Raw genomic sequence first — 19,184 nt, 5'->3', positions numbered from 1 at the left:
AGAAAAAAATCCATTCCGTAAATTTCCAAAATTGCAGACTGTTTAGGCCCACCCAGAATTCCACTGGGACTGGACTGCCCCACTGGTTATACTGGATATGTGGACACAGAGCTTATGCTAAGCTATCTGTCAGTATACAGGTAGCTGTGTAATTGGCACTATTAAACCATCTTTCTTCCTACTGCCATAAAACAGGTGAACTCCTAGGATTCCCTGTCTATGCTTCCCGTGAAAAACGAAGCATAGCCATAGGTGACTGGAAAGATGATGATGGCCCCCTGAAAGAATTATACAATACGATGGGCCCGCCACTTGGGCACAAGATGGCTCATGGGATATCGGACCCCCATCTACATGCTCAGCTGAATCATACGGTTGCAAGCTGTTTTAGAAATTATTACTAATAAAAGTGGTCAAGCTTGACTGTTCTTGCCTGCAAGAGACTCAGATGAGGAATGCTATCTACAAAAATAGACTAGCTCTCGACTACTTGCTAGCAGCTGAAGGAGGAGTTTGTGGAAAATTTAACCTTACTAATTGCTGTCTCCACATAGATGATCAAGGGCAAGTAGTTGAAGACATAGTTACAGATATAACAAAACTGGCACATGTACCCGTGCAAGTGTGGCACGGATTTGATCCTGAGGCCATGTTTGGAAATTGGTTCCCGGCAATAGGAGGGTTTTAAAACTCTTATAATAAGGGTTAATAATAGTAATAGGAACCTGCTTACTACTCCCTTGTTTGCTACCTGTACTTCTTCAAATGATAAAGCTTCATCGCTACCTTAGTTCACCAGAATCCTTCCGCACAAGTATATTATTTGAATCACTATCAATCTATTGCACAGGAAGACATAAGTAGTAAAAATGAAAGTGAGAACTCCCACTAATAAAATGAGTGAGCGTCTCAAAGGGGGAAATGAGAGAAGAGAGAAAGAGACCCCCCAATATTGTTCTATATTGTTTCATACTCAGTACCTGTTTTAAGAAGAAACAAGGAAGCGAAACCAAAGGCAGGCCGCCCAGCACCAGGCACCAGACCCAAAACCAGACCTGACCTTAGCCTGATAGTTAAAATTCAACCCATGACCTAGCAACTGATTATCCATAGATTCCCGACATTGTATGGAAAGACACTGTGAAACTTCTCGTTCTGTTCTGCTTCACTCTGATTACTGGTGCATGCAGCTCCTGTCACATACCCCCTAGATTGCTCCATCAATCACGGTCCTTTCGTGTAAAATCTTTACTGCTGTGAACCCTTAAAAGGGACAGAAATCGTGCACTCAACAAGCTCGGATTTTAAGACGCTAGTCTGCTGATGCTACCAGCTGATTAAAAGCTACTTCCTTCACTATCTCGGTGTCTGTGGGGTTTTGTCCATGGCTCGTCCTGCTGCACTAGAATAGCATATCCAGTGAAAATATCCTTCAAGCATGAAGGAGAAATAAAGACTCTCCCAGAACAAACAAAGCTGAGGAATTTCATCAACACTGGATCTGTCCTCCAAGAAATGCTAAAGGGAGTACTTCAGTCAGAAAGAAAAGCATGTTAATGAGTGATAAAAAAATCATCTGGGCCAGATGCGGTGGCTTACGCCTGTAATCCCAGCACTTTGGGAGGCGGAGACGACGTGTGGATCACGAGGTCAGGAGATCGAGACCATCCTGGCTAACACGGTGAAACCCTGTCTCTACTAAAAATACAAAAAAATTAGCCGGACGTGGTGGCAGGTGCCTGTAGTCCCAGCTACTCTGGAGGCTGAGGCAGGAGAATGGTGTGAACCCGGGAGGCGGAGCTTGCAGTGAGCCGAGATCGCGCCACTGCACTCCAGCCTGGGTGACAGAGCGAGACTCCGTCTCAAGAAAAAAAAATCATCTGAAGGTACAAAACTCACTGCTTATAGTAAGTACACAGAAAAACATGGTGTGCTGTAACAGTATAACTATGGTGTGTGAACTACTCTTAAGTAGAAAAACTAAAGGATGAACCAATCAAAAATAATAACTACAACAACTCTTCAAGACATAGACAGTACAATAAGAGATAAATACAACCAACAAAAAGTTTAAAAGTTGGGAACAAAGTGAAGGTGTAGAGTTTTTACTAATTTGCTTATTGTTTGTTGGTTTGTTGGTTTGTTTATGCAAACAGTGTTAAGTTTATGCTGTCAGCTTAAAATAATGGGTTATAAGATAGTATTTACGGCAGGGCACAGTGGCTCACGCCTGTGAGCCTCCCCAGCACTTTGGGAGGCCGAGGCAGGTGGATCACGAGGTCAGATCGAGGCCATCCTGGCTAACATGGTGAAACCTCGTCTCTACTAAAAATACAAAAAAAAAAAAAAAAGCCAGGTGTGGTGGCGGGCGCCTGTAGTCCCAGCTACCCTGGAGGCTGAGGCAGGAGAATGGCATCAACCCGGGAGGCGGAGCTTGCAGTGAGCCGAGATCGAGCCACTGCACTCCAGCCTGGGTAACAGAGCAAGACTCCATCTCAAAAAAAAAAAAAGACAGTATTTGCAAGCCTCATGGTAACCTCAAATCAAAAACACATAACAGATACAGAAAAAAAGCAAAAAATTAAATCATATGACCAAGGAAAATTATCTTCTCTAAAAGGAAAACAGGGCAGGTGTGGTGGCTCACGTGTGTAATCCCAGCACTCTGGGGGGCTGAGGCAGGTGGATCACCTGAAGTCAGGAGTTTGAGATCAGTATGGCCAACATGATTAAACCAAATCTCTATTAAAAATACATAAATTAGCCAGGTGTGGTGGCACGTGCCTGTAGTCCCAGCCACTCGGGAGGCTGAGGCACGAGAATCACTTGAATCCAGGAGGCAGAGGTTGCAGTGAGCTGAGACTGCACCAGGGCACTCCAGCCTGGGCAACAGAATGAGATTCTGTCTCAAAAATAAATAAATGAATAAATAAAAAAAATGAAAGAAGGACAGAAAGAAGAGAATACCACAAAACAACCAGAAAACAAGTAACAAAATGGCAGGAGGATGTCCTTATCAAGAATAAATATTGAATGTAAATGGACTAAACTCTCTAATAAAAAGATATAGAATGGATGAATGGATGCAAAAGACGACCCAATGTTTTGTTGCTTACAAGAAACATACTTCACCTACAAATAATAAGAGTCTGGGTCCTGAGACACAGGCAGTCCCACTTCATATGGGAGGGCAGGCTTGTAATCAGTTCCTCTCTCCCTTCCCCAGACCCTTCACAGACACCTGCTGGTCCCTCCCACTTGGCCAAGGAAACACTTGTGGTTAATGAGTCTCAGAAAAGTGATGTGAAAGTGAGAAGTAAAAGTGACAGAGGCTAAAGGATGGGGGTGGGAGGCAGTCTCACCAGAGGAGACCCCACCACCACCACCCCAAGTGGGGAATGAGGAGCACCAAGGACACAGGATACAACTTTTGTTGACACTACACAAATACTCTGCACAAATCTTCAAAAACATCCTTGTCCCCCTGTGTCACCTGCTGAGAGACTTTGTGTTCTGGTCACCTCCTAAACCGGGAGGTGGGGCATAAACAGGGTGGAGTCACAGGGGAAAGAAAACTAGGAAGCCTGGGTTCACACCCTAGTCCCCAGCGATGTCTCCACCACCGCTGCTGCTACTCCTGCTGCTGCTGCTGCTGCCCTGCTGAACGTGGAGCCTGCTGGGGCCACACTGATCCGGTATGGTGACCCCATTTGCCACCCCCATACCTGGGAGGGATTCTCTGCTTTTTGCCCTTTAAGTCTGGGGCTCCTGGTTCAGTGATTCCCAAACATGGCACCCAGGATCCTTGACTCTTCCTTCTTGGCTTTCCAGATCTCTAAAGTAGGTTCTCACCCCAAGGGCTCTACTCTGACATCTCCTAAGATCAGAGCTCCCTTTTATTTATTTATTTATTTTGAGACAGAGTTTCACTCTTGTTGCCCAGGCTGGAGTGCAATGGCACGATCTTGGCTCACTACAACCTCCACCTCCTGGGTTCAAGCGATTCTCCTGCCTCAGCGTCCCGAGTAGCTGGGATTACAGGCATGTGCCACCACCCTGGCTAATTTTGTATTTTTAGTAGAGATGGGGTTTCTCCATGTTGATCAGGCTAGTCTTGAACTCCCGACCTTAGGTGATCTGCCTGCCTTGGCCTCCCAAAGTGCTGGGATTACAGGCATGAGCCACCACGCCTGGCTTAGAGCTCCCTTTTTAAAACACCATGCCCAGCTAATTTTGAAATTTTTCGTAAAGAAGAGGGTATCCCTATGTTTAAAATAATTTATGTTTCCCAGGCGTGATCCACCCGCCTCGGCCTCCCAAAGCAATCCTCTCACCTCAGCTTCCCAAGTGCTGGAATTACAGACGTGAACTACCACGTCCAGCCCAGAGCCCTTTAAAGTCCCAGATCCAACACTGAGACTTTTTTTTTTTTTTGGAGACTGAGTTTCACTCTGTTGCCAGGCTGGAGTGCAGTGGCATGGTCTCAGCTCACTGCAACCTCCGTCTCCTGGGTTCAAGTGATTCTCCTGCCTCAGCCTCCCAAGTAGCAGGGATTACAGGCACGCACCACCATGCCCAGCTAATTTTTGTATTTTTAGCAGAGATGGGGTTTCACCATGTTGGCCAGGCTGGTCTTGAACTCCTGAACTCGTGATCTGCCTGCCTCAGCCTCCTAAAGTGCTGGGATTACAGGCGTGGGCCACCGCACTTGGCCTTCACTGAGACTCTTGAGTGAGGAACCCTCCACTTCTTCTCTGGATATGTTTTTTGGGAGGCCTCTGGCAGATCCCACTCTGAGCTCTAATGACCAGTTATGGGGGTCTCCAGACATGTGACACATTTCTGCCATCTTGGAGACCAAGGCATGTGACATTTAAACTAAGACTCCACCACATTCACACCCTCTAAATTGTTTAGGCCTCAAGAAGTCTATTTTTTTGTCTGAGCACAATGGGCTCACCACTGTCATCTCAGCACTTTGGGAGGCCAAGGTAGAATTGCTTGAGGCTAGGAGTTCAGACCAGCCTGGGCAACATAGTGAGCTCCCAGTCTCTACAGAAAAAAAAAAAAATCAGCCAGGCATGGTGACAGGTGCCTGTAGTCTTAGCTACTTGGAGGCTGAGGAGGGAGGACCATCTGAACCCAGGGTTTTGAGGCTGCAGTGAGCTATGAATGAGCTACTGTACTCTAGCCTGGGCAACACAGGGAGGTCCTGTCTCAAAAAAAAAAAAAAAAAAAAAGAAGTCCAGTTTTGGGGATCCCACCCAAGAAGTTCTCCCCCTACCTTACCTCTGATGCTTCCCCAATTTCTCCCTTCCCCTCTTCTCTTCTCTTCTCCTTACCCCTTGGAGCTCTTGGTAGGGGGAGGGGCGTATTTTCTAGAAAGTGTTTTCCCCACTTCTCGTTCCTGTGCCTTTCAAAGACCGAGTCACGAGGGGTGAGGGCAAAGGTGTGAGTCAGGGTGTCATGCTCCAAGGAGTGACTAAAATTGGGTACAAAAATATTACTGCAGGCCAGGCGTGGTGGCTCACACCTGTAATCCCAGCACTTTGGGAGGCCGAGGTGGGTGGATCACGAGGTCAGGAGATCAAGACCATCCTGGCTAACATGGTGAAACCCTGACTCTACTAAAAATACAAAAAATTAGCCTGGTGTGGTGGCGAGCGCCTGTAGTCCCAGGTACTCAGGAGGCGGAGGCGGGAGAATGGCGTGAACCTGGGAGGCGGAGCTTGCAGTGAGCCGAGATCATGCCACTGCACTCCAGCCTGGGTGACAGCGCGAGACTCCATCTCAAAAAAAAAAAAATTACTGCGTGAGGCCAGGCATGATGGCTCACACCTGTAATCCTAGCACTATGGAAGGCAGAGGGCTGGAGGATGGCTTGAGGCCAAGAGTTCAAGACCAACCTGGCCAACATAGTGAGACCCCATCTCTTTCTACAAAAAAATCATTAAATATAAAATTTATTTTAAAAATTACTGTACATTATGTTTGTTAACCAGCTTTGTTTTAAGTTTTTTTTTTTTTTTTTTTTTTTGTAGAGATGGGGGGTCTCACTATGTTTCCTAGACTGGTCATGAACTCCTGGCCTCAAGTAATCCTCCCACCTCAGTAAGATCTTTGAATAAGTAAGGATTTACAATCTGAAATTCTCCCAGGACTCTGAGAGTATAGATGTTGCTGGTGCAAGGTTCAATGAATTCGTCATTCCCCGTTAATCTGCTTTGCAAACCTAATATATCACGGACATTTTCCAAGTCAATGCAAAGAACAGTGAGTCTCAGAATGTTGTCTCAAGACCCACAGCATTAGCATGGCCCAGGACCTTGTTAGAAATGCAAATTCTCAAGCCCCATCCCAGATCTACTTAAAAATTAAGAGATCTGAATTTCAACTAGCCCTCTGAGTCTGGGCTTGGCAAACACTGAGCCTGAGGGTCAAATCCTGCCTGCTATTTCCCTTTTACAAATAAGCTAAAGGGAATCTAGGCCAGATGTAGTGGCGCATGCCTGTAACCCCAACACTTTGGGGGGCTGAGGCGGAATTGCTTGGGGCCAAGAATTTGAGACCAGCCTGGGCAACTTAGCAAGAAGTTATCTCTATAAAAAATGAAAAAAAATTAGCTGGGATGTGGTGGCATATGCCTGTGATCCCAACTACTTGGCAGGCTGAGGCAAGATGACCTTTGAGCCTAGGAGTTTGAGACTGCAGTGAGCCACAGTCGTGTCACTGCTCTCCAGCCAGGGCAACAGAGTGAGACCCTGTCTCTAACAAAACTGGAGTCAGCATGCGCATTCATTTCCGTAGCGTCTGTTGTCTGCAGTTGCTTTCATGCTATCTTGACAGATTTGAATAGTTACCACAGAGACTGTCTGGCCTGCAAAGCCTCTACACAAAGATTTGCCCAACACCACTGCTGTAGGTGATTTTGGGTCATGCTAAAGTTTGAGAATGACTGGTATAGACAGCCACTTCCTCCTTCTTAGAGGTCGAATGGGGTTCCATTCTATATATGTTCCAAAGCAGAACTAAGCTGTACCCATTGTTGGCCACTGTAACCGCCCAGCTGGTTCTTTTTGCCTGCTGCCCAGATACAGCCAATTTATCAAGATAAGAAAGTGGCAATAGAGAAAGAGTTTAATTTATGCCAAGCCATTGGCTGAGCAGGAGACCAGAGTTTTATTATTACTCAAATCAGAGGTGGGCATGGCAGCTCACGCCTGTAATCCCAGCACTTTGGGAGGCCAAGGTGGGTGGATCACCTGAGGTTAGGAGTTCAAGACCAGCCTGGCCAACATGATGAAACCCCGTCTCTACTACAAATACAAAAACTAGCCGGGTATGGTGGTGGGTGCCTATAATCCCAGTTACTTAGGAGGCTGAGGGAGGAGAATCACTTGAACCTAGGGGGTGGAGGTTGCAGTGAGCTGAGATCACGCCAATGTACTCCAGCCTGGGTGACAGAGTGAGACTCCATCTCATAAAAAACAAAACGAAAACAACAAATTAGCCTCCCCTAACATTTGGAGGCCAGGGTTTTTCAAGGATAGTTTGTCAGGCCTGGGAATGGGTGCTGCTGATTGGTCAGGGATGTAATCATTCATAGGGCCAGTCTGCTTCTGGGTGGAGTCACAGGACTGGTTGGCAGGTCTGGGTGGCATCACCAGAAATGCAAAAACCCTTAGTCTCAAAAGGCCAATCTTAGGTTCTACAATAGTGATGTAATCTGCAGGAGTAATTGGGGAAGTTGCAAATATTTTGACCTCTGGAATAATGACTGGTAATCATTTATGTCTGCACCTTAGCAGAATTCATGCTCCTCTCATCCTCCTATCCTGGTGGTACTTCATTAGCTTTACCAAGGTGGTTTAGTTTTGGGGATGGACTATTACTATTTAAACTATAAACTGTCTCCCAAAGTTAGCTTGGCCCAAGCCCAGCAATGACCAAGGGCAGTTTGGAAGTTAAAGGCAAGATGGCGGTTGTTTAGATCAGATCTCTTTCACTGTCCTAATTTTCTCACTTGTAGTTTTTGCAAAGGCAGTTCATCATTGGACTGTCTCCAGTTTCCAAAATTAGGCACAGCTTCATAAACACACCTCTGTGCACTCATCCGGTGATCTCCTATAGATTAAATTCTGGGTTGGGTTAAATGGTGGGTACAATTTTCGAGCATTTGATACACATTTGCCAAACCTAATCAACAGTAAGTATTCTCAGTTCTTTGCCAATCTGTATGGTGAAACAAGGTTTCTCACTGTTGTCATTTTTATTTTTTTGATGACTGTTGATGACATCTTTCCATGTATTTAGAATTTATTTGTACTTCTTTTGCAAATTATGTCCTTTGTCCATTTTCCTAATGAGTGTCAAGAGCTACGAAGTTAGTTTGTCATAGTTTCATGGCTGCTCATAGAAGACCCAAGACTCCCAAGTCAGAGACAAAGGGCAGTTTATTACTCCCAGCAATAGTAGTAGCAAGAGTATTAGTATGTGTGCCAGTTTTTTCTTTTTTTTTTTTCTTTTTTGAGACAGGGTCTTGTTCTGTTGCTCAGGCTGGAGTGCAGTGGCATGACTATAGCTCACTGTAACCTTGAATTCGTGGGCCTCCCAAGTAGCTACGACTACAGGCATGTGCCACCAGACCTGGCTTTCTCATTTTTTGTAGAGACAGGGTCTCACTATGTTGGCCAGGCTGGTCTCAAACTCCTGGCCTCAAGCAATCCTCCCACCTCGGCCTCTCATGGTGCTGGGATTACAGGCATGAGCCACCACAGCTGGCCTATTTTTCTGAGCCCGTTTCCACAGGATGAAATGAAGAAGGCCAGATGATACCTGCACATGCACTGTGGTGCATGATATTAATAGAAACTTGAGCATAGGGAGCTTACATCTTTTAAAAGGCATCATAAGCCTGCCTTCCCTTTGCTCCAGGAGGAGATGCCATCTCTTCCAAGGCTGTTCACTAAACAAAATCCTTCAAAAGACAAGTCTGGACAAAGGCAGTCAGTGCTCTGCAGACATATGAGAGACTCAAGAAAAACTGTCTCCCAAGACTGGGTTATCTTGTTATTTATTTGTAGAAGCTCTTTGCATATTAGGAATATTAACTCTTAATATACAACTTATAATTATTTCCCCCAGATTTTTTGTCCTCGCCTTTATTTACAGCTTTGTGTGTGTATGTAGAGGGGAAGTACAAGGGTTTAAAATTTATTTATTTTATTTATTTATTTATTTATTTTAGATACAGGGTTTTGCTTTCTTGCCCAGGCTGGAGAGTGCAGTTGCAAGATCATAGCTCACTGTAGCTGTAGCCTTGAAATCCTAGGCTCAACCAATCCTCCCACTTCAGCCTCCTAAGAAGCTGGGATTATAGGTGTGTGCCACCACACCTGGCTAATTTTTGTATTTTTAGTAGAGACAGGGTTTCACCATGTTGCCCAGGCTGGTCTTGAACTCCTGAGCTCAAGTAATCTGCCTGCTTTTGCCTCCCACAGTGCTGGGATTATAGGCGTGAGCCATGGTGCCTGGCTAACAGGTGTCAATTTTGAGTCACAACTTATTAATATTTCCCCCATGATTTTTGATCCTGCCTTCATGCTTAGAACAAGCTGTCCCTCAGGCCACGCACGGTGGCTCCATGCTGTTGTGGCTCAGGCCGAGGCAGGCAGATCACGAGGTAAAGAGATTGAGACCATCCTGGGCCAACATGGTGAAACTCTTGTCCTACAAATTAGATGTGGCGCGTGCCTGTAATCTCAGCTACTAGGGAGGCTGAGGCAGGCGAATCCTTGAACCTGGGGGGCAAAAGGTGGCAGGAGGGACCGAGATCACGCCACTGGCGCTCACATCCTCGGTGGACAGAGCAAGACTCTGTCTCAGCCGGGCACGGTGGCTCACACCTGTAATCCCAGCACTTTGGGGAGACCGAAGGTGGGGTGGATCACCTGAGGTCAGGAGTTCAAGACCAGCCTGGCCAACATGGTGAAACACCGTCTCTACTAAAAATAAAAAAATTAGCTGGGCAGGATGGCGATGCCTGTAACCCAGCTACTGGGAGGCTGAGGCAGGAGAATCACTTGAACCCGGGAAGCGGAGGTTGCAGTCCAGCCGAGATTGAACCACTGAACTCCCAGCCTGGGTGGACAGAGTGAGACTCATCTCAAAAAAAAAAAAAAAAAAAAAAAAAAAAAAAAGAAAAGAAAAGAAAACTGTCCTCTTTCCAGAATCAAACATTTTACTTATTTACTTGCTTCTGTTTTTTTGTTTTTTCAATCTTTTAGACAGAGTTTTTGCTCAGGCTGGAGTGCAGTGGCATGATCTCAGCTCACTGGCAACCTCCACCTTCCAGGCCTCAAATGATCCTCCCACCTCAGCCTCCCAAAGTATCTGTGACTAAAGGCTCGTGCCACTGCACCCACCTAATTTTTGTATTTTTTGTAGAGATGGGGTTTTACCATGTTTGTCCAGGCTGCTCCAAACTCCTGGGCTCAAGCAATCTGCTTGCCCTCAGTCTCCCAAAGTGCTTCTTATAATTTTACTTTTCCCATTAAAGTGTTTTGATATCTCAGATGTTATTTTAGTGTAAAGAGTGAAATTAAGGCCAGGCGCAGTGACTCACACCTGTAATCCCGGCACTTTGGGAGCCGAGGCAGGTGGATCACCTGAGGTCAGGAGTTGGAGACAACCTCGCCCAACATGGTGGATAACCCTGTCTCCAACTAAAATACAAAAATTAGCTGGGCATGATGGTGTACTGCCTGTAGTCCCAGCTACTCGGGAGGCTGAGGCAGGAGAATCCACTGGAAACCCAGGAGGCAGAGGTTGCAGGAAATAAAAAAAGAGTGAAATTAAGATTTTGATGTTTTACATTTTTTCCGCAAGGGTGGGGAAATAGTCTCCAACATCATGAACTGCAGCATGCAGGGACCACCATGCGAGGGCTTCTGCAAAGGTTAGATTTCATGTTAGGGTCTTGGGAAACCTTTGAGAATGTCCAATTCCCTGGGAATGGGCTTATTTTTAAGGACTTGGATACCATTGGGTAAGGTCTGTTTGGGGATGGTTTGTTCCTGTGAAGTCTTTGGGGATATTTGTCATCATGGTTTCTGTGCTAGGGTTTCCCCGGAGGTTGTATTGTAGGGTTTCTGGTAATGACTCCTATTGTAGCGCCTTGGAAATGTTGAATTTGTATCATATTCCATTTGAGTAAGTCCTATTTTAGAGGGTCTCCAGGAAGGGCGGCCTCCAATTCTTAATCATCTTCTTACCCTCCAGGATCCTCTTCGTCGAGTCCACCCTGGAGCAGGGCCCTGAACCTACTGAGGGGATGGGGAAAACCAGCAGAGCTCCCCAAGTTGGGGGCCCCATCCCCGGGACAAGCTGCCTCGGTACCCTCTCCTCCAAATTCCTGGACGTGAAGTCAACAGCCCTACACAGCCCCCACTCCTGTGCCCTCGAGCCAAACTCTTCATTGACTGTCTCCTCTTTGCCTCCTCAGGCCCAGTATTTTGGGGAAATTGGGCTGGGAACGCCACCACAAAACTTCACTGTTACCTTTGACACTGGCTCCTCCAATCTCTGGGTCCCATCCAGGAGATGCCACTTCTTCAGTGTGCCCTGCTGTGAGCTTCTATGCGGAAGAATAAGGCTGAATGGGGGTGAAGGGAGAAGGCGGGGCTGAGCTTCAGCTTCCCAAAGGTTTTTGAGGAACTGTTCTTTTCTGACACCCTCAAAGGTCAGAAGGTTAAAGGGGCAGAAGGCATTCGGAAAGCTCCCCTCCCACAGTGACACCTCTCTGACTTCTGACCTAGGGTTCCACCACCGCTTCAATCCCAATGCCTCCAGCTCCTTCAAGCCCAATGGGACCAAGTTTGCTATTCAATATGGAACTGGGCGGGTAGATGGAATCCTGAGTGAGGACAAGCTGACTGTGAGTGGCCTTTGACTCCAGGAAGCCTCGAGCCTGGGAGAACCCCGTTGTCTAAGATCATCTGGCTTAGGGAGGGGTTTGAGGTGCAGGGGCTTCTGGAGCCGATGGATGGGGCTTCTCAAGGAGGGGGGGGTTCCTGGGTTAAGGGATAGGAATTCTCTCAAGTCCAGAGGCAAAGTTTGCTAAGCAGTTGGGGGCTTGGGTCCAGATGTCCCCAGACCTGGGATTCATACTTTGGTTTGGGAGACCTCAGGACATGTGGTTATTGTCCTCCCAAAAGTAACTGGTCACATCTCAATCTACCCCTAGATTGGTGGAATCAAGGGTGCATCTGTGATTTTCGGGGAAGCTCTGTGGGAATCCAGCCTGGTCTTCACTGTTTCCCGCCCCGATGGGATATTGGGCCTCGGTTTTCCCATTCTGGCTGTGGAAGGAGTTCGGCCCCCGCTGGATGTACTGGTGGAGCAGGGGCTACTGGATAAGCCTATCTTCTCCTTTTACCTCAACAGGTAATGGGAAGGGTGCACCTATCTATGAGTCCTATTCCCAAGAAGGAAGTGAGGCCCTCCTTCAGGAAGTCTCTTACTCCATAAAGAAAGTCCCAGTTCAGGCATGGTGGCTCATGCCCATAATCCCAGCAATTTGGGAGGCTGAGGCAGATTGATCGATCACCTGAAGTCAAGAGTTCCAGACCAGCCTGGCTAACATGGTGAAACTCCGTCTCTACTAAAACTATAAAAATCAGCTGGGTGTGGTGGCACATGCCTGTAATCCAGCTACTTGAGAGGCTGAGGCAGGAGAATTGCTTGAATCCGGGAGGTGGAGGTTGCAGTGAGCCGAGATCGCACCGCTGCTCTCCAGTCTGGGTGACAGAGAAAGACTGTCTCAAAAAAAAAAAAATTCAATCCCACCCTTCATTCAGGAGTAGCCACCTACCTAACAGAAGAAACACCTCAACCCTATTCATAAGCCCCAGAGCTTAAGTGACAACTTAAGATATACTAAAGAAACTCACCATCCGTTCAATATGCTCAGTTTCAAAATCGAACTAGGAAATTCATGCTCCACCCAACCAAATACTCAGGAACCTTCTCTTCACCATAAAGCTCAAATCCCATTTGAGAACACTGACCAGAAGTCAGGAAATGCCTGATTGAATTCACGAAGCCCCACCCACCTGGTAGGAAGGTCAATGTTATGCTCAGAAGTCCCACCCACCACTCGAGAAGTCTTCACTTTCCCTCCCAGGGCCCATCATACACAGTCCAATGCCCACTCAGTTACCCTGACATCTAACCCACTCAAGAAGTTCCACCAGCTCTCGTAGATCCCACTCATTTACATCTTCAGGAAGTTTTCCATCCCTGTTCCCATCACTCTCAGCCAGCTCAGGAAGTCTAACACCTTTCTAGATATCACAACAGGCAATTCAGAAAGTCTCTGCACCTTCCCAGGAAGCCACCCCACTCCCTGTACACCTTCGAGCCAATTCTGAGACTCCACTGGTTCTGCTTGGTTACTATGATATTCAGCTCAGGAATTTCCCCCCAAAAGCTCTACCTTCCACAGCCAAATGAAGTCTCCTCTCCACTTCAGGAAGTATCCATCATCCTAAAGTCCTAATTCCATCAAGAAAAGCACCATTTCCTTTCATTTCTTGTTTCCAGTCCCAACATCTAGGCCCTGCCTGCATTCCCACTGCCCCAGCTAGAACCCCAAAAATGACCCAATTGGCAGGAAGTCCCATCCCTGGCCATTCCTAGGGCTGGCGGGGGAGGGCCGGTGACACTGACCTTGACACTCTGCCCCTGCAGGGACCCTGAAGTGGCTGATGGAGGAGAGCTGGTCCTGGGGGGCTCAGACCCGGCACACTACATCCACCCCTCACCTTCGTGCCAGTCACCAGTCCCTGCCTACTGGCAGATCCACATGGAGCGGTGAGGGACTTGGTCTTCCTGGGTCTGGAGCTGGAGGCTGGGGGCCTGGACTCCTAGGACCCTGCCTCTAATGACTGCCTCCTTCCCTCTCAGTGTGAAGGTGGGCTCAGGGCTGACTCTCTGTGCCCGAGGCTGTGCTGCCATCCTGGATACAGGCACACCTGTCATCATAGGACCTACTGAGGAGATCCGGGCCCTGCATGCAGCCATTGGGGGAATCTCCTTGCTGGCTGGGGAGGTGAGGTCCCAGTCTCTGGTGGGTGTGTCCTGGGGAAGATGATGGCAATTCGATGGTGAACACTGGGGCCTGAGGATGGGAGGCAGGTAGCTAGAGCGTATCCAGGACAGAGGGGACTGGGCTTCTTAAGTGACATGCTGGAGAGTGGTGGGAGGAAGCAAAGATACTTCCCAAGTTTCTATGCTAAGTGGCTCAGTGGATGGTGAAGTAGGGGTGGGAGTGGTGGGGGGTTGGGGGAGATGATAATGCGGTTTTGCTTGGGACTAGGTGACAGGAGCCTAGGCAACAGGGCTGTCCACACATGGTGCTGAAGTATGAACATTACTCCATGGCACTGGGGAGCCACGGACGGGATTTGAGCAGAGCAGGAATCTCCCATCTTCACTTGTTCCTCTCCTCCCCCAGTACCTCATCCGGTGCTCAGAAATCCCAAAGCTCCCCGCAGTCTCACTCCTCATTGGGGGGGTCTGGTTTAATCTCACGGCCCAGGATTACGTCATCCAGGTAGGTGTCCGTCATAATGACGCCACAGTGACGTAATATGACTGGAGTTGAGAGGGTGGAGCTGGGACTTAGAAATCACTAGGGCTGGAAGGGGCCATAGAAACATTTCTTGTCCCCGGAGTTGGGGGCGGAGAGAGCACGGACTCCCAGGGAAATGGTGGTTCCTGCGGCCTGGACACCCAGTTGCTGCCTTGCCGCCTTGCAGTTTGCTCAGGGTGGACGTCCGCCTCTGCTTGTCCGGCTTCCGGGCCTTGGACATCGCTTCGCCTCCAGTACCTGTGTGGATCCTCGGCGACGTTTTTTTGGGGCGTATGTGGGCTGTCTTCGACCGCGGTGACATGAAGAGCGGCGCACGAGTGGGCCTGGCGCGCGCTCGCCCTCGCGGAGCGGACCTGGGAAGGCGCGAGACGGCGCAGGCGCAGTACCACGGTGACGCCCAGGTGATGCGCATGCGCAACGGGTAGCGGAGCTAACGCTACTCAGTAAAAATCCAGTGTTTTCATTGAACGAACCTGCCTAGGTTGCTTCTTTTCAGAGCGTACTTTTTGAAGAGAAAACTTTGTGCATGGACCCACGGAGTTGAGGAAGAGAGGGAGGCGAAGGGTATCACCCCTCTTCTCCAGGGCGTACCCTTGTGAGGGGTCTTGTACTACGAGTCCCATGAAGCCCCTCGCCTACGCTGCCTTTCGTCAAAGGCTCCCGGCTCCGTGGAGCATCACGGTCGTTGTAGTCCACGCCGTGGTCACGCCCTGACGGGGGCGGTCGCAGCCACAACATGCGTGGGAGGCGACAGGTCGCGACGGCAGCGACAGGTGGCAGTGGGGGGTCGCTGTAATTGGTAAGGGTTTACCAGTTCCTGTTCTAAGGGGCGGGAATACCCTTCCCTCGGACCTCATCTCCTGTTTCTCCTCTCTCCCTTGGGATTCCAGGACCCCGGGGTCCGCCATAAAGGCGGAGCTTGAAGCCCCTGGGTTGGGGGAGCGGTGCTGCCCCTCCTCCGGCGGTGATGTCACTCCCCCCTCCGCAGCCTCTTGCTGCCCAGAGCTGCCGGGGCTGGGTCACCCCTCCCCCCATCTCGAGCCCTGGATTCCCCCATCCCCGCCTCGCCTCGACTTGGGGTGAGTACGGGGGAGGGGGCGAAGGCTCAGGGTCCGGGGGCGGTAAGACAGCCCGAATCCTAGTTTTGGAGACGGGGGACTTGGCATCCAGGGACCCAAAGATTATAGCGGAGAGATTCCCTCGACTCTGGGCTTTTGGGGGCCAAGGTACTTGGAGCGTTTAGGGGACGAAGGATCGTAGGCAGAGAGTCCTCACATTTTCAGCTTTGGTGTCCAGAGACCAAGGCTCCGAATGGAACCGGGTGGGAATGGGGACAGAGGAACAAGGAAGGGGTCCTAGAAGTCAGGAGGGGAAGACCCTTCCCCAATTCCAGGCCTGGGGTAATGGGGGAGGGAGGGTTGTCAGGGGACGCCGAGGATGACGTAGATGGGAGTTGGAGCTTTCAGGAATTTTGTGCCTTGAGGGCCCGGGAACGGATGGATTGGGAGGAGCAGGGGTGGGGAAAGGAACTGAAAACGTAGACAGACGTTGGCCTCTCCCCTCCTGGTGTCCCTAGTCAAGATCGAGTCTACTCCCTCCTGGTCTGTGAACATAGCTGAGTGTCCAGTATTTGGAGCCCTCATGAGGCTTCCAGAAGCCCCCACCTCTATAATGGGTGGTTGGAGACTCCAGGCTCACAAATCCTCCCATAGACCCTGGTAGGGTCTGTGGAGGGCCATGAGGGAGTGCTGGCATTCAAGTTTCCCAGGGCCCTGATGGAGTGTGGACCAGCCTGCTACTCCCGGCCCGCTGCCTCTTCCCCTCCCATGGCCTCTAATCCTGAGTCTAATCCTGAGTCGCATCACACATTCCTCCTTATTCCAGCCCCTTTTCCCCACAGCCCCCACCTCCTCCCACACTTCTGACCTCTGCAAAAAAACGCTGATTTAGCCACTTGATACCGTGCCTGGCTGCTGTCAAAAGCAGAAGGAAAAGCAGGGTGAGGCGGGAGTGTGGAGGAGGATGGCTGACCGAGGTCCTTACCTAGCCCATAGTGCCTACCCAGCCCTTGCTCCTGCTTCCACCACCCCACCCCCAATTGCCCAGGAGCCTCATCCAGCCCCAGACCAGTCTCTCACCTCAGGATTCACTGCTTCTGCCTGGGGGTGCACCAGAATTCGGGGAAGGCGTAGGAAGTACCTATGTCTTTTCTGTGCCCTCTTGGATTCCATCAGAAGCTGAAGGACATGATGGATTGGGTGCAATGGAGAGCCCTGAGTCTGGGGAGTGAGGGCAACGACCTTCCTGGGCTGTAGGACAGGCCCCACTTCTGCACCTCTCTCTGCAGTGACGCAGTCCCAGCCAGGACGGGGGTTAGAGAGGGTAATGGGGGGTCTGAGAGAAAGGAACGGAGACCCAGAGAGAGGGGACAGGGCCCCCAGGAAGTGGAGACAGAGACCTAGAAAGAGAGAGACCCAGAAGAAGGTGAAACATAGCAGGAATAGAGACCCAGGGAGGGACATAGAGAAAGTGAAGAGGCAGAAACTTAGAGGGAGAGGGAGAAGAATAGAGAGCTAGCAAGAGAAAGAGCAGAGACAGAGGAGGAAAAGAGACGGAAGAGGGGAAATACACCAGAGATGGGGAGAAGAAGGGAAGAAGGGGGAGAAGAAGGGGGAGGGGAAAAGAGGTTGTCAGAGAGCAAGGAGGAGACAGACTCAGATGAAAGGGCAGAGACCCAGAGAGGAGGCAGGACAGAGCGGGTTGCGGGGAGGGAGTAGAGAACAGGGACACAAGACCCAGGGAGTGGGGTACAGAGCCCCAGACGGAGGCACACTCCTGATAAAATGGTACAGAAACCAAGAGAAAGAGACTCAGGGAGCTGGGGGTGGGGGGCGGGGACTGAGACACCGGGGAGGAGGGACTGAGGCCTAGAGAGAAGAGGAGCAAAGACTCAGAAGGAGGGGGACAGAATCAGAAACCCAGGAGAGCAGATTTACAAACGAGGGGTCGGAGACTCAGAGGGGTGGGAACAGAGACGGCGGCACAAATACTCAAGAAGGGAGAAAAAGAGACGCCAAGAAACCCAGAAACGGGAGCGGGCGTGGGATGGGGTAGGGAGGCGACACGAACTAGCCGCCGCACCTGCAGCGGGAAGCGGCGAGCCAGAAACTGTGCTGCCCCAGGGCGCCCGCAGCCCCCTGACCCGCCCCCTTCGCTCCGCAGGCGCCGCCTCCTCCCTCCGCAGCCCCAGCCGCAGCCGCTGGCCCCGCCCCAGCCCCCTGAGCCTGCGCTCTGCCTCTCGGAGCCTAGGGCCCGCTCCGAGGCGGTCCCCTTTTTCTGGCCCCGCCCCTCACTCTCCATTCTTCCCCAGAACCCCACCTGTCAGACTCCTAGCCCACCCCATTTTTATCGGTCCTGCCTATTGCCTCAGTCTAGACGGTGCTTCCTGGCGCTTTGGCCTCTCCCCTCTCCCGTCCTCTCTGCCTCCTTGCGTGCCCCCTCCTCACCAGTCCTCATCTACCCTCGGTCCTCCAATCTGCAGTCCGCCGCGGTGTAGCCTTCGTTAGAAGTTCTCGCCTCGCCCTTTGAGGACCCTGTGACCTTTAGGCAGTGCCCTGTTCCAGGTCTTCTGATCCCCAAGACTCCCCGTTCCAGGTCCCTCCCCTCCATCCAGCCCAGTAAGCTTTGTACTCTTTGTAGTCTCATTGTTCCCCTGGAGCCACCTCTCCCGTTCCTCTACCCTCCCTTAGCCCTGCCCTGCCCTCGCCTACCCTGGTTGCTTTCAAGCCCCTCATAGCCCCGCTCCTCCCTTAGTCACTCTTTCCTACCGCCCATTCAAGACGTTTTCTTTTTCTTTTATTTATTTATTTATTTTTTGACACAGAGTCTCGCTCTGTCGCCCAGGCTGGAGTGGAGTGGTGCGATCTCTACTCATTGTAACCTCTGCTTCCCAGGTTCAAGCGATTCTCCTGCTAAAACTCCCGAGTAGCTGGGACTACAGGCACCCACCACCACGCCCGACTAATTTTTGTATTTTTAGTAGAGGCGGGGTTTCACCATTTTGGCCAGGCTGGTCTCGAACTCCTGACCTCAAATGATCCACCCACCTCAGCCTCGCAAAGTGCTGGCATTACAGGCGTGAGCCCTGCCTCCAGACGTTTCTATTTGTCGACCCCACTCACCTTCCTCAGTACCACTCATCCATCCGGACACTCATTCTCCGGGCCCAGCCCCGACTAACCAGGCCCACCTTGGAGCCTCAGCCCCGCCCCCTCCTTACTCTCCCCCGCCCCCTCCTTACTCTCCCTTCTCTTAGGCCTATCCAGACCCTCTCGAGTTTCCACGCTCAGGTCTCTACGCCTTCTCACCGAGTCTAAGTCTTTGTTCTTCCCGTGTCCCCTTCAGTCCAGCCTGTTCCCCTTGCGCGGGAAAGTCCTCCATCTCTAGTTTCCGCCCCAGTGCAGTCTTATCTGAACTGTTTCTAGTTTCTGCGGCCCTGTCTCTTCCAAGCAGTGCTCCTCCCCACCAGGTC

The 19,184-nt window shown here is 50.3% G+C and overlaps 1 pseudogene; it reads left to right on the top strand.

The window, feature by feature from the left end:
• Positions 1 to 3,610: 3,610 nt before the first annotated feature.
• LOC115837034 lies at positions 3,611 to 19,029 on the top strand (annotated as a pseudogene).
• The last annotated feature ends 155 nt before the right edge of the window (positions 19,030 to 19,184 follow it).

This window comes from Nomascus leucogenys, chromosome 10, assembly GCF_006542625.1.
Source record: "Nomascus leucogenys isolate Asia chromosome 10, Asia_NLE_v1, whole genome shotgun sequence".
NCBI lineage: Eukaryota > Metazoa > Chordata > Mammalia > Primates > Hylobatidae > Nomascus > Nomascus leucogenys.
The sequence above is the reverse complement of the archived record's forward strand: the minus strand, read 5'-3'. Positions and strand labels throughout refer to the sequence as shown.